Source organism: Grammomys surdaster, unplaced genomic scaffold, assembly GCF_004785775.1.
Source record: "Grammomys surdaster isolate TR1022 unplaced genomic scaffold, NIH_TR_1.0 97, whole genome shotgun sequence".
NCBI lineage: Eukaryota > Metazoa > Chordata > Mammalia > Rodentia > Muridae > Grammomys > Grammomys surdaster.
In genome coordinates, this window is record NW_021604576.1 from 20,477,279 (window position 1) to 20,491,653 (window position 14,375).

General features: G+C 42.5%; 1 protein-coding gene across 4 annotated transcripts in view; it reads right to left on the reverse strand.

Annotated features, from left to right (window-relative positions):
• The window catches only part of Mob3b (MOB kinase activator 3B), a 193,705-nt gene that overhangs the window by 138,689 nt on the left and 40,641 nt on the right, over nt 1-14,375 (reverse strand). Inside the window, exon 1 of one of the 4 annotated variants that reach the window (XM_028780434.1) lies at nt 12,573-12,633. The exons of 1 other annotated variant lie outside the window; for it this stretch is intronic. The gene's annotated coding sequence lies outside the window, so the exon portion shown is untranslated. Of the gene's footprint in view, nt 1-3,928; nt 4,061-12,528; nt 12,634-14,375 lie in introns of those variants that run through there. 2 more of the 4 variants (XM_028780417.1, XM_028780408.1) reach the window with 2 other exon arrangements.

The following is a 14,375-nucleotide window of genomic DNA, read 5'->3' on the forward strand; positions in this document are numbered from 1 at the left end:
CTCTCTCTCTCTCTCTCTCTCTCTCTCTCTCTCTCTCTCTCCTCTCCCCCCTCTCCCACTCTTTCTTTCTTAATGAAGTTTCACTAGTACAGGCTAGCCTGGAACTTGTTATGTACACTAGGCTGGTCCTACATAGACCACGGAGCTTTGAACTTATAGAGATCCACCTGCCTTTGTCCTAAGTACTGCCATGATGAGCAAGAGTTGCTTTCTAAGCAGTTACCAGCAGAGATAAAATGGACACCTAGGTCCCTAAACTCAGCCTTATCAAAAAGAACCACATGGCTTTTAGCTTGCAATGCCCAATATGCAGAGTGGAAAGCAGAGGCAGAATTTGTGGCAGATCATGGCTCGTTTCCCACCTAATGTTATCTTTTCACAGGGATTGTTGAGCCCCCGTGAAGAGGGTCCCTCAACTTGATCAGAAGCCATTAAATGCCCCCAGCTCCTCAACTTGGAGGCAATAAGAAGGGAATAGAAGGCCACTTATAATTCAATTGGGAGGCTTCTAAGGTAGACAAAGCCCTCAGCTGGGGTAGATAATCTAGTAGCCACAGTAAATAATACCTCTTGAATTTGACATACAAAAATCCTAAGCCTTGATGTGGTAGTATTTAGAGATGGGCCTTTGGGAAGTGACTGTGTGGTAAGAGCTTCACCTCCGTATTAGTTCCCTTGTAAAAGGGACTCCAAGACTCCCCTTGCCCTAAGAAGACCCACATGAGAATGAGACCATGTGGACACCCTACTCTTGGAAGTACAATAATTAAATTCCCACTGCTTATAAGCCATCTGGCTTATGGTGCTTAGCCATGGCAGACTGAACTAAGACCCATAGACATTTGAGATGATAATCTCCCCCCTCGCTTTCAGTCTAGAATTCGGATGTATCTAGCTTTATAAAGCTGTCTCAAATTGTGTGGGGAGACAATAAAGGATATCTTGCAATAATTTGTATTTCCTCCAACCATACTGGAGTGAACAGAAGAGGGTCTTTTTATAAAAATTAGTCTTGTGACATTAGAGGAAACAAATGTGAACTTTCCACTCTCAGAAGCTCTAGAGCACTGAGGATTTAGAAAAAATGATTCAAGTGGGGTTTTCCTTGGCGTCACAGGCCCACCTGACCGTCTAGGTTGTTATTTTTAATCCATCTCCTCAATAAATCTAACCCAGGGCCATTGAACAAGTAAAGACAATGATTGTTTTTTTTAATGGCACAGCCCAGGTCACCATAACCTGGCTAGTTACCAGGTTGACAGGAATGGCGTGTACTGGCTGATACCTTTGTATCATAAGACACCCAGCTATTTATTTCCTGTTCTAGGGCATTTTGGAGGGATAAAGAAAAGGAAGGCAGGAAGTTGAGATAATTGTGACAAAATCTGTCAAAGGCTCTTTCAAGATTTCTCTGTCTCAGAGGAAGAAACATCAGGGAAAAACCATCCAATCAAAATGAACTGGAAGTCCTGACTGAAGCTTTTGTAAAGAAAGCTCTTATAGATGAAACCTTTCTCTGAAGAGTTAGGATCTCATGGATTTCAGGGTCACCTCAAACCTGTTTTGTACAATATCTGAGGATGACTTTGAACTGCTGATCCACTTCCCAAGTGTTTAGATTAGAAACGAGGACAACCATGCCATCCAGATGAAATCTTACAATGTCATATGTATGTGTGCACAGGGTTGGACTTCTGCATCCAGATGTGTGTGGCAGCCAGAGGTACCCTTCTCTATTGCTCCTCCGCCTCACTGTCTGAGACAGAGTCTCTCACCAAACATGGAACTCATCATTTCTGCTAGACCAGCTGGCTTGGGAGCCTCTGAGATCTGCCCGTCTTTTCTCCCCAGTGCTGGTATTACAGGTATGCACAGCCAGGCTCAGCTTTTATGTGGGTGATGGGGATTTCAACTCATGTCTTTATGCCTGCCTGTGCAGCAGATGCTTTATCCCCAAAGCCATGTCTGATGCCTCTTAAAGTTTTTTTTTTCCTTTCTCAGTAAACCTACTTATGGAAAACAAGTGTACAGGTTATTGCTGTGGGTAGGTTTCTTTGATAGAACTCAATGTCCTCTGCCTCTAGTATCTATACTTTCTTTGATCTCTCTGCTTAATGAGTCTGGATATAGTGACTTCCTTCTAATGATGGAATACTGTAAGAAGAAACACTTCGGCAACTGAGCAGTAAGGACTGTGGTTTGTGTTTTGTTCACATACTTTCCACTCTTGCTTGTTTGCTTTGCAAACAAAATAGCTGACATGTTGTGGCTCTACCAAGAAACTCACATCACAAAGGACTAAGGGTAGCTTCCACATAATTGGCAGTGAGGAATGAAGGTCCTTAGACCAACCGTCCACTAGGAGTTACATCCTCATTGGGAAAGTCAGAAGCGGCTCTTTCCCAGTGGAGCCTTGAGATGCTTTCCCAAGTAATCCTAAACCTAAGAGACAGCTAAGCTGCGCGCGCTGTCATGCCTGACCCACAGGAACTGTGAGGTAATCAATGCTATGTCAAGCCACTAGGTGGGAGGAATACTGTTTAGCTACAGCAATAGGTAAATGCACCTATTTAAGCAAAACTGCTGACAGCCACACACAAAGTGGGAGACAACTCAGAAGTCCATGCAGAGGGAGCTAGCTCCAGAGTGCTGCAACCACTCAAGAAATATTGGCTAGCCTTTAGAATCCAATGAGGTTAACATATCTGCAGTGATTCTGAAAGAAGCCCATGAAAACTTGTGTGTATGCGTGTGTGTGCGTGTGCACAGATAAAACAACATGCTACTCCTAAAATATTCCATTCCTGTGCACACTTCACCTCTGGTTGTTCTATGCTAACATATATTTGTATATGTGTATAGCAATGTACACATATATGCATTCCTGACTCTTCTTCACAGTGCTTATCCAGTTCTTCCATATATAGTCTACCTTTTAGCTGATATCACGTCTCATACTTCATGCCACCTGCACAGGAACTACTCTCCTGCAGACCACTACTCTCTTTCTTTACTGATTCCCTAAACCAGATGGACTTCTCTGCATCTGTTTTTCCTCTACAGTTTATTTCCAAATCAGGGTGCTTTAGAAATCTAAGTGAAATCAGGCCACTGCCCTCTCAAAGCCTGAAAGTCGGCATGTTAATTCACGAAGCCTGGTATACAGACCTGACCCCTGACACCTCTCCTGCCTCTGTGGTTCTCCCTTCGTTGACCTGCTTTGTCTTCACTGCCTTCTTTGATGTTTCCACAGCTTGCAAAGTCTATTCACACACCAGGCCTCTGTTGGTTTGCTAGGGCTGCTATAACAGAGCATCAAAAAGCAGTTAGCTTTTAAGATGGAAATGCGCTGTCTCATTTATGGAAATCTAAAATCCATGTGTTGGCAGGACCATGCTCTCTCTGATGGTGCCAGGGAAAACCTGTGCCTCTCTCCTCACTTATGTGGTTTGCTGACAATGTTCAGTGTTCCTTGGCTTGTAGGCTTATTGCCCCAACCTCTACTGTCACCTACACCTGGGGTTCTTGTGAGCACATATGTCTTTAAACATAGCACTTCTTAGAAAGGCAGCTGTCATTTGAGATTGGAGACTCATTCTACTCCAGTGGACCTCACTTCTGTTTCCAAATAAAGTCACATTCAGGGGTACTGTAGATTAAGATTTCAGCATGCGCATTTCAGGTGGGGAGCATAATTCGGCCTATAACAAGAGCCTTTGCAATCACTGTTTCCTCCCCCTAAAAGTAATGTGCCTTATACACTTCTAAGTGTCCAGGATGCAAGGAGCCTAATTGCCAGGAACAGCTGCTGTGTTTTGAAATCCTCTGCATTTGTGTCAATGCTGTGCTTCCCAGGGGTCACTCTGGTGCATGGCCTAGCATGGTGAGGACACCAAAGCAAAGCTGCTTCTGGGAAATGCAAACTCACCCAACAGATGGCTTCAGGTCCACGACACTCCAACAGCCTTGCCAAAATCTTGGGACAGCACTTGGATGCTTCTACTTTACCCTTTTCTTATTGTAGTCTGCTGGACTCCCCAGGGTTCTAACAGCTACTTCCTTTTCCTCTCCCAATCAGACAGCTCATTCAGGAGGACTTTGCACTTCGTTGAATGCTCTTTAACAGTCATTGTGAAATGCTTAGGTAAATTTTAATATGGGGATTAGAAATTTCCTTTTGCACGGACCTCAGATCTTACCCAAGAGGTTGCTGTTTTGGTTTGACGATAGAATATTCCCCATGGGCTCAAGTGTTCTAACCCCTGGTCCTGAGCTGATGACTCTGTGTGGGAAGGTTGTGGATCCTATAGAAGGTGGGGATTATATAGCCCAGACCCACTTCTAGTTCACTCTGTGCTTCCTGCCAGCAGATGCAGCATGGCCAGCAGCCTCCCACACTCCGCTGGCTGGCATTCTTTCCTCATCATGGAGGATTGTAACCTCTTGAACTGTGAGCCAACACGAACCCCTCTGCTCTTTCGTTGCTTCTACTCAGGTCTTTTGACAGATTATGAGGAAAGTAACTGTAAAAACTCTCTGGTACTGTTAACCCCACCTACCTATCTGCTTCTTGCTTCATCTTCCTACGTAAGCCTCTGATTAAAGGTCCCTTGGATCCAAAATAAAATACTCTCATCCAACCTGGTCCTTCTTCCTTCATTTCTGACTTCATCTGATTTTATTATATTTTCACATATTGTTCCCTTTGCCTTTCCTTTGAAGGGATCAAAGACTTTGAGTTATTCATTTTTATACCCTAACAACTAACTACAGTAAAGCCATGAACATAATAGGTACTTACTTAATAGTTTGTGAATATGTTTACTTTATTAAAAACTAAATGTCTAACTGAATTCACCAGCATCTCTCCTTCAATTGCAAACACAAAATACAACCCAGGATGGCCATCATTAAAATGTACCTCATAATCACAGAAAGTACAATGTTCTATTTAATATTGTCCGGAATTGAACAGTGAACCCAAAGCCAAAGCAATAGGCTGAAGAGCGAGGGATGTCTTGAATCTGGATACAGCTACTTTCAGCCCTAGATTGAGACTGAAAAGCCCAAGTAGGACAGGTAATACTGCCCTTCCCTTGCAAGGAAAACAAGCCAGAGTGAGAAACTACACCACCAGAATTCTGGAAATATTCCAACTAAATGGAAGTAGAACTCCAAAAACTCCCCCTGTCCCCAGGAAGCAGGCAAGTCTGTACTGTGTTTTGCCACTGTGTTGTACTTCAATAAAAAGCACATCCAAAGAGTATGAAGAGGTCATCTACCAAGCAGCAAGCCAACGCCATGCATAAGCATGTCACCAAGATTTACATTGCTTACATTGTAAAAGAATTCCGAACCAATATATCACCATAAAAATGCTCCCTGGACCAGGGAGACCTTCACAGAAGCAAACTCAGATTGCTCAGTAGGAAGACTTTTTTTTTTTTACTAGCTCAGTGTTCATGAGTCTCCTTCAGTATAAACTATCCTTACTGAACAAATCAGACAAAGATTGGAGATGAAGCCAGAAGAGAAGCCATGTCCACAGCAAGCGGAACAAACAGCACCCCAAGAACTGAGGGTGGGTAAGAGAAAAGGTATCGACTGCTGGATCTTTACACTAATCACGCTTTTCAAAAGTTCCTACTGAAAAGGAGAAAACAGACAAAACACTATCCTCTATGACTAAAGGAAAAAAATGAGTAAATAGGATACTTTTATGATTATATTTTTACTTGACTTGATTACATTTTACTTACTGGTGTGTGTTTGGGGGGGTGTGGAGCTGCAAGGAGGGGTAACAGTGAGTGATTGGACACCCGTGGAGATGATAACACACAAGAGTCAGTTCTCTCCTACAGCGTGGGTTCCAAGGATTGACCTTAGGGTGGCATGCATCTCAACTTTATCAGCTGGGTCTTAAGTCATCTCAACAGTTTGTAAAAAAATATTAAAGCATAAATTTAAATTGGATTCCAGGAAGTAAGAGAGGTAGTATTAAAATTGAAATGGTAAAGGCTTAGAGTTTCATAGAATTCAAGCAATACATATGTTCTTTTTTAAAAAATTGGTCCTTGTTGTCCTTTTAAAGTTATTTTAGTATTATATTTACTTGGCTAAACATGTTTTCACACATGTACTCAATCATATTTACTCCCTACTACTCTCTACTGATCTCTGTTAATATGTGTTCTTTTAAGCTTTGTTTTATCTATTTACTCTGTGTGTGTGTGTGTGTGTGTGTGTGGTGTGTGTAGATATCTTCCATGGCCAGAAGAGGGCATCAGATTTCCTGTAGCTAGCATTACTAGCAGTCATGAACCACCAGACATGGATCCTAGGAACCAAACTTTAGTTCAATGAAAAACATCAAATGCTGTTAATCACTGAGCTATCTCTCCAGTCCCTTAATATGTGTTGAGTGAGAAAATTGCAAACAGAAAGTAGAATTTAAACATACACACTAGAAACTGTTAAAAAAAAAAAAAACTACATGAAGTCAAATCTAAAAAGAAAATCTCCAAACAGTAAAGAAAGATAAATTGCTAACAGAATAATGACATTAAGAATGTCAGCTGATTTTACATCAGGGACAAAGAGAATACAGAATATAGCAGAATAATATTCAGAATGGCATAAGGTCGCCACTGCAGGCCAGTAAACCAGCTCTCCTGGGTAAAGATCCCTGCAGCCACACCTAATTAATTATATGCACCGAATCCTAGACACACAAGGTGGAAGAAGAAAGCTGCCTCCTGTTGTGAACAAACACACAAGCATGCACACAAAGTAAACAAGTGTAATAAGGGTTTTTTTTATTCAAAGACCTTTTCATCAAAATATCATCCTCATCAAATTACTCTTTATATCCAACTAAATGACTGCTCAAAAGTGGGAAGAAATAAAGTATACCCATATCAAAAAAGAAAAATCAAGACCTACTAACAATCTGTTTCAGGATAAAGTGAACCAGGAAAAAGTGATGTAATTAATGATGAGCAAAGAAGATACAAAATACTTTATAAGCACCCTCATCTTTTACATTCTTCCCCAGATTATCAGGGAGTTGTAAACAACTTGTGGTTATATTACAGGTAGCAGCAATATGAAAGGACCATTAAGTTACAGTAGTCTAAGCTCCGTAAGCTGTTTGACAAAGGAAGAACAAGTCTGAATAATTTTTATGACTTGTAACGTAAACCTATGTGTTATAATTTTAGGAGAAATGAAAGCAGGTGGAAGAGGAAAAGTAGAATGTATCATGAAGGAATGGAGGATGCTCAAACACACTTAAAATCACGATGAATATACTGCTGACAGATCCTCACTAACAGAAACTCTAAACACCTTCTTTAGATCCCAGTGTGATGGCTCCATAGGAAAAGGACTTTCCACCAAGCCTGACACACAGGCATAGAGAGTGGGGACAAGAGGGAGAAAGAAAACAGAAAAATGGTTAATAACTCACTCCCTAGACGCAAGGGGATAAAGCAGAACAAACACATGGGGGATGCATAGTAAGTAAAAGATCAAGATGAAAGCCTAAAGAGCCAAATCAGAGGAGCAGCCCTGGCAACGCTTTGCTGCATCAATGGAAGTGGTGCCTTGTGCTCATGGACCACTGGCAGCCTCGCCCTGTAATTTCCACCCTGCTCAACCTTATCATTTGACCGAGAGACCTAACATTACCGGATAGGAAAAATGCTGGATAATTCAAACGTAGAACACATGCAGCCCCAGTGGTCACTGCAAACCTAAAATAATGTCTGGAGGTTTGTTCTGCCAGTTCTGCTTACACCAGGTCTCCTCTGGACCCCCTTCCTGGATATCTGGATATCCAGGCTGTTTAGAAAAGGCATGATTTTAAAGGTACCCTACAGGCTGGGGAGGATGGGGAAGAAAAGGAAGACAGAAAAAGAAAAATAAGAAGCCATGATGAACACTTCAGCTTCTTACTTCGTGGTCCTAAAGAACTGCCATCGCAGGAGCTGGCTCAAACATCAGACTCCACAATCAAGAAGATACTTATTTTTCTTTTCTTCTGGCTTGATAGGGGCTGGAGCTGGCACATGAAGCAGCCAGGGTGGAGACTGGACCCTTTCAGGTGCTACAGCTTCCTTGATGTTGGGCCTGCCTTAAGGATTGCCTGGTGGTGGGGGTGGGGCCGTCTCGCTCTTCCCAGAAGGCATTTCAGTTTGAGGCTTCTTTCCACCAGAGCACTAGTTGATCAGTTCACATCTGCATAGTCGTTCATGCCTAACATTTGTGCCACACTAACTAAAATTTTCTACTCTTTTCTCTGGGCTTCTTATAACTACTTGGGTTTGTCATCTCTGTTTTCCTTCAGAACCACTCTGAAAGTTACGTCACTTGATATTTTTTTAGTAGTTACAGTGTGCGTCTTTGACTCACTAAATTTTAAAGCAATAGAAACCTTTACATTCCTTGGAATCACAGCCTTCAGATGTGTGCCTCCAATTCTAACTCCAACCTCTTGTGAACTTTTGGTCTACATGTTTTTAGAATACAACAAGCCCTTCTTTACAAAGTTAATGTTCATTCAACTATCTTTTACTTCATTCTGTTAATTTTTCTTTTATTTCAGTATCTTATCTTTCTATATTATTTTTTCTTTAAATGTAATTTTTTTATACATTTTAATCATATTCTTTTCCTTCCTTCAACTCCTTCCTGATCAACCTCAGCACTGTGCTACATCAAACTAACTACCCAACTTCATGTTTTTTCTGTCTCTCCATCTCTCATTCAAAAAACAAAAACCAAACCAAACATGAAAAATCAAAACAAAGCAAAAAGTTCATGAGTGTGAACACATACACACACACACACACACACACACACCAAAAACAAAAACAAAGAAAACATGTTCTCTGCCTTGTGTTGGCCAACTACTCTTCAGCATAAGGCTTGTCCTGGAGTGTGGTTGATAAACCCAGTGTCACTCCATTAGAGCAAAGTGATTTTCCCTTTCTCAGCAAGTATCATTTTCAAATACCTTCTTAATTAAAGGTGGGATTTTGTATCCATTTTCCTTCCCAGTGCTGGGACTCTTAACAGATTTCAACCTGTTCAAGTCTTATGCAAAGTGTCACGTGTATGTCACATACCCATGTGAATTCACACACATATGTGGTGTTGTACTGGATGATACTTCTCCCTGGAGTCATCCATCACCTCAGTCTCTTACTGTTGGTATCAGGCTCTGAACCCAGTGATATCACATGTGGTGACCCCCACATCGTTGCCAAGGCAACTGCCATACATTCCCAGAATCCACCTGGTACCTCCTACCCTTACCTGTAAGAGGCTACGTCACTGCCCATATAAAACAGGCAGAACCCCCTGACCTTGCTCTCTTCTTTCTCTTCTTCTCCCCCCCCCACCCCCTTTGGCCTATCTCCTGAATAAACCCCACTTGGAGCCATCTGGTCTGGTGTGGTCTGTTCCAAGCCGAGTATGGACGTATATCACTTACTATCTTCTTCTTCCTCCACATAGATCCCCGAGTCTTGAAGGGAAGGGCTTGCTAGAGACATCCCTTTTACGCCCGATTGCTCCAAAGTCTCTCACTCTCTGCACTTTGTCTGGTTGTTTTAATTACCATCTACTGCAAGAGCTTCTCAGATGATGCTGAGTGAGGCACTAATCTACAGGTATAGCAGTGTGTCATTAGGAATCATTTTATTGCTATGCTCCTTTAGCAGAATATTCGTATTAGGTTTGCCTTAGGCCAATCTATCTAGTCTCAGGTTCTTGAACACCTTAGCAGTGTCAGATATGGGTTTCATCTCGTGACTCTTAAGTCCACCCACAACCTTATGATAAGGTCAGATTGCTGAAGATACAACTTATTTAAGTCATTAAACATGGAGAATTCATGGTGGCACACACCTTTTGATCCCAGTACTCAGGAGGGAGAGGCAGGCAGATTTCTGTTAATTCAAGGACAGACTGGTCTATACAGAGAATCCCTGTCCACAAAACCCAAACCCTAAAACAAACAAACAAACAAACAAACAACAACCATAACTGTGCCCTTCTCCAGCCTTGAGCAGGCCAGAAAGACCTCTGTGACCTAGGTGGAGTTATTTACCCTGGCTGCACATGCAAATTCCTACCTGAATTTAGAGGAATAGACTGCCTGCTGATCTTGATTTGCGACATAATCCGATTATCTGGCTGAACCAAAGGATGGGTTAGGTGAGTTAGGTGGGGCTTCCCCTATATATACAAGAGCTGAATAATAAACTTCGAGCCTTGATCAGAAACTTTGTCTTGGCTCCAGGTTTCTCTCTCCCCTCCGTCTCTTTTTCATTTCCAGCCCTCCTTTCAGGTGAACCCAGTTCTTCCGTGGCCACTGGATGGCTACACAAAACAAAATAACAAAACCACAGAAAAACCAAGCTAGTGCCCTACTACCAACTAGAAGCTTCACCCCTACTGTCTAATAATGTTCATGGTGCTGGAAGCTATTTTGCATGCTACTAGAGAAAAATCTTATGAAAATCCATATCACCTAGGTATAAACTTTGAGACCTACAACAGTGACCTCCTGTCTGCAGGATATAATGGCACAACAACAAATGTTAAGGCAGTAACCAACAACTTCTCAAAGCTATTTTTTTAACAAGTCCTTTTATTTATGTTTATGCATTGCATTAAAAACCTTATTTGTGTATATGCATGTGCACATGCAGGCTGGTGTGCATACTAGCACACCATGTGAAGGTCAGAGGACACAACTTACAGGAGTCATTTCTCTCTGTCTACCATGTGGGTCTGAGGTATTAAACTCAAGTTGTCAGGCTTCCTGGAACCTCCAGTTGAATCTTTTCTCAGTGTACATAAAAATCTAATGGTTTTAAAGAGATCATGATCTCCTTAGTATAAGAAAAATACCAGAAAGTTTCTCAAGATTGAAGTAAATGTCTACAAATATGATAATTCTTTCTTTGCTAAATCTATTTTTTTTAAATATTTTATTTTATATGAAAATAATTCATAGGACAATTTTTTTCTTTCTTTTTTTTTTAGAGACCTCTTGATTGTATAACTCCAGAGAAATTTGAGCCAATCATAAATTTCATGAGCTACTTACAGTCAAATGATTTCAAAAAGCAAACAATAAACATGCTTTTAATGGCTTGAAGCAAAAATTACACTTAATGTGGGGTGTGGGCAGATGCTGATATGTTTGGAATGTGCGTGGGTAGAAAGGGACCTAAGGCCTCACAAAGTCTCAAAGATCTGGTCCCCTTTGTGGTTTGAAGGTGCAGAGGTGCTGAAGAAAGTACAGCATTGCCAGACTAATTGGCCACCATGGCAGAGGGGTCCACGTATAGCTCCCCACCCTCCATGAAGTCTTCAATAAAGTTACAAGGCCTAGGAAATGGCCATGCCCACTGGATTTCTCATAGACCTAGGAAACTTTCAGTCCAATCTAAGTTCTGGTAGAAGGAGGGGCCTGCATGACTTAGGGGCAAGGACAGGGAACAAAGGAGAGCAAGGCAGGGTACAGGCGTGCTGAGCTCAAAAGACTCAGGCCAAGTTCTACCTTGAGGTAGTGGAGAGTAAGAGATCCCCCAAGTGAGAAACGCTACCTGCAGTTCCTAAGGAATGTTCTTTAGCAGAGGCATGGCCTGTCAGGACTGTCTAGGGAGTAGGCTGAACTCAGAAATGAGAAGTCTTTTATGCATACTTGTATGTAATGTGGAGAAGAAGGAGTTAAGGCTAGGAAAGTTCAGTCGTTGTACACCATGATCCAACTAAGCCTCCTGGAGCTTCCATGGACTCCTCCAAGCCAGGTTAGCTTCCTTAAGTCTTCTTCCTCTAGAATCTAGACTAAACTATAGGGAGAGACGTAGGGAGCGGGCATTTCTAGGTTTGCACAAGGGAGATGGAGCTGGTAGAAAGCCCAGGGAAATCTATCTGTTCTACTTCTTCACACACACACACACGCACACACACACACACACACACACACACACACACACACACACACACGAGAGAGAGAGAGAGAGAGAGAGAGAGAGAGAGAGAGAAAGAGAGAGAGACACAGACACACACTGAGAGACACAGAGACACAGAGAGAGACACAGAGACACAGACACAGACACACACACACGAGAGAGAGACAGAGAGAGAGACACACACAGAGAGAGAGAGAGAGAGAGAGAGAGAGAGAGAGAGAGAGAGAGAGAGAGAGAGAGAAAGAGAGAGAAGAAAGACTCTAAAGAATCTGGAAAGCAACTGCTGTTATCCAGTCTTAGACTCACCGTCACTTTTCCACATTAAAGGGCCACACATGGGCTGTGTTCCCAGGAACGTTGCCCATTGCCGTGAGGTTGCTCCAGGCATTCCTGCTGTTCTTCAGGCCTGCTCAGAGTTCCCTGCTCTGCACTTACCCTGGGGGCCTTCTACTTGAACACAACAACTCTGCCCTATTTGCCTGCTAGCTAGTGTAAGCATGCTAGCTTACTCTTCCTCTTCTCCTTCCTCTCTCCTCACCTGTACTCACAAACCTCAGGATCCTCGGACTTTCTCATAGGTACCTCATTTCCATGTCAGGGTTCCCTCGGGTCCCATTGAATGAGTTCCATGTATACAGTCTGTTTGAGGTACCGGCCCTGGACATGGACTCTGGGACTTAACAATAAGAGTGACCTTTAAACCTTGGAGAATGGAATGTGACTGTTGTTAGCCTTTAACCTTGTCAATATAAGAGCCATTCTGGAAAATCAACCTTGCCAAAGTTTTTTTGTTTTTGTTTGTTTGTTTGTTGTTTTTTTTAAACAGACCGCTCCTCCGAGTCCTGGGGTGATGGTTTCTATTGCCAGGTGGACAGTTTCAGCTGGATGTCTCACACAATGGTAAATCTTAAGTGACAGTGAGGATCACAGCAAATCATTTGTGCATATCTCTTACTTGTATAATATTAAGTTATTTAATCCTTAAGACACCTACGAGGTGATAATTCTGGGTTATAGATAAACAGAGAACAGCAGAGATGGGACTCCAACACAGTCAGTCTGGTTCCAGAGTACAGTCCCTGGTGAGCAAAGTCAAGCATCAGCTCTGGCAAAGCCAGCCGCTCTCTCTCCTCCTCCAGTAGCAACAATCTCTGGTTTTGAACATCTGCAATTGTTTATGGTGCTTGATATTTACCCTCTCTGTGGCTCACAAAGATCCAGTAAAGGGAGAGGTTGGGAAGTTCATCCCATAGAAGCAGTTAGGAGACTTGCGTTAGGTGACTCCCCTGCCAACTTGAACTCTTCCCCACCTCCCCTGTGGCCTCCATTACCCATTTCTTTCCCAGATGCCAAGGCACCCCCAGCTCCACTCTCCCAGCCAAAGAGCTAGACTTGCCACCCAGTCACACATGCCCAAGCCTCAGCACTGCCTCCAGCAATCCCTGTGGGTGGTCAGCGTCAGTGAGGGAACCTCTGGATTGCACCTCTTCTCTATACCCCAGAACTCTTCAACTCTCTATAGAATCGGAATAGCAGAATTAATATGACACTGAGTTTTGGGGGTTCCCCCTCCCCTTGTTCTCTCTTGGTGCTTACCGAGTGAGAGGCATTGAGAGTGTATTGATTTTGAGATAGGAAAAAGTATTAAGAATATACAATTTAATACTATAACTACTCTGTGTGTAAAAATGCAAGTGACTCTTGCAGATCACTTAAGCGAAAACTCACTAATTTGATAGATAAGATTTTTTTTTTTTTTTTACATCAAGAGTTGAAAATCTACACTGAATTTTTGCAATCAACATTTGTGACCTGCTGGATCAGGATAGGTTTGTTGTGATGAACAAAGCAGGCGGAACTCTTTTCTGGGATATCAGCACAGCAAACAGACTGCAGAGCTAGAGGTACTGTCTGCCTGCAGATCAGTGTGCACAGATTTCCCAATCAACACAGTAAAGACAGAGGTATCATCTACCCAGAGACATTTGTACATTTCAGGGTAATACAGATAATGGAAGTGAAGATGCGTAAGACCCCTTAGGAGACAGGGATTTTCCTATCTTGCGGTGTTCAGCTGGGACACAGAACTACCTGTGTGCACAGAACTCCCTTGGGACTGAATTAGCTCCCTGAAATGGGGAGGGGGTCATACGGGTAGACTGAAGTAAACATGACGGTATGTTTCTGTTGTGCTCTGAGTCAGAAACTAAACATGTGTCTGGTTTCCCTATGTGACTTGCAGTTCAGTAGCTTCCCTTTGAGAGTTGCTACGTCAGAGCTATTGGAGCACTGATCCTCAGAAATCCAGTGTGTGGAACTTGCCTTTTGTGTCTGCATTTGAATGACCTCACATGGTGACGGACACTTGTATACTTTCTTACCCTG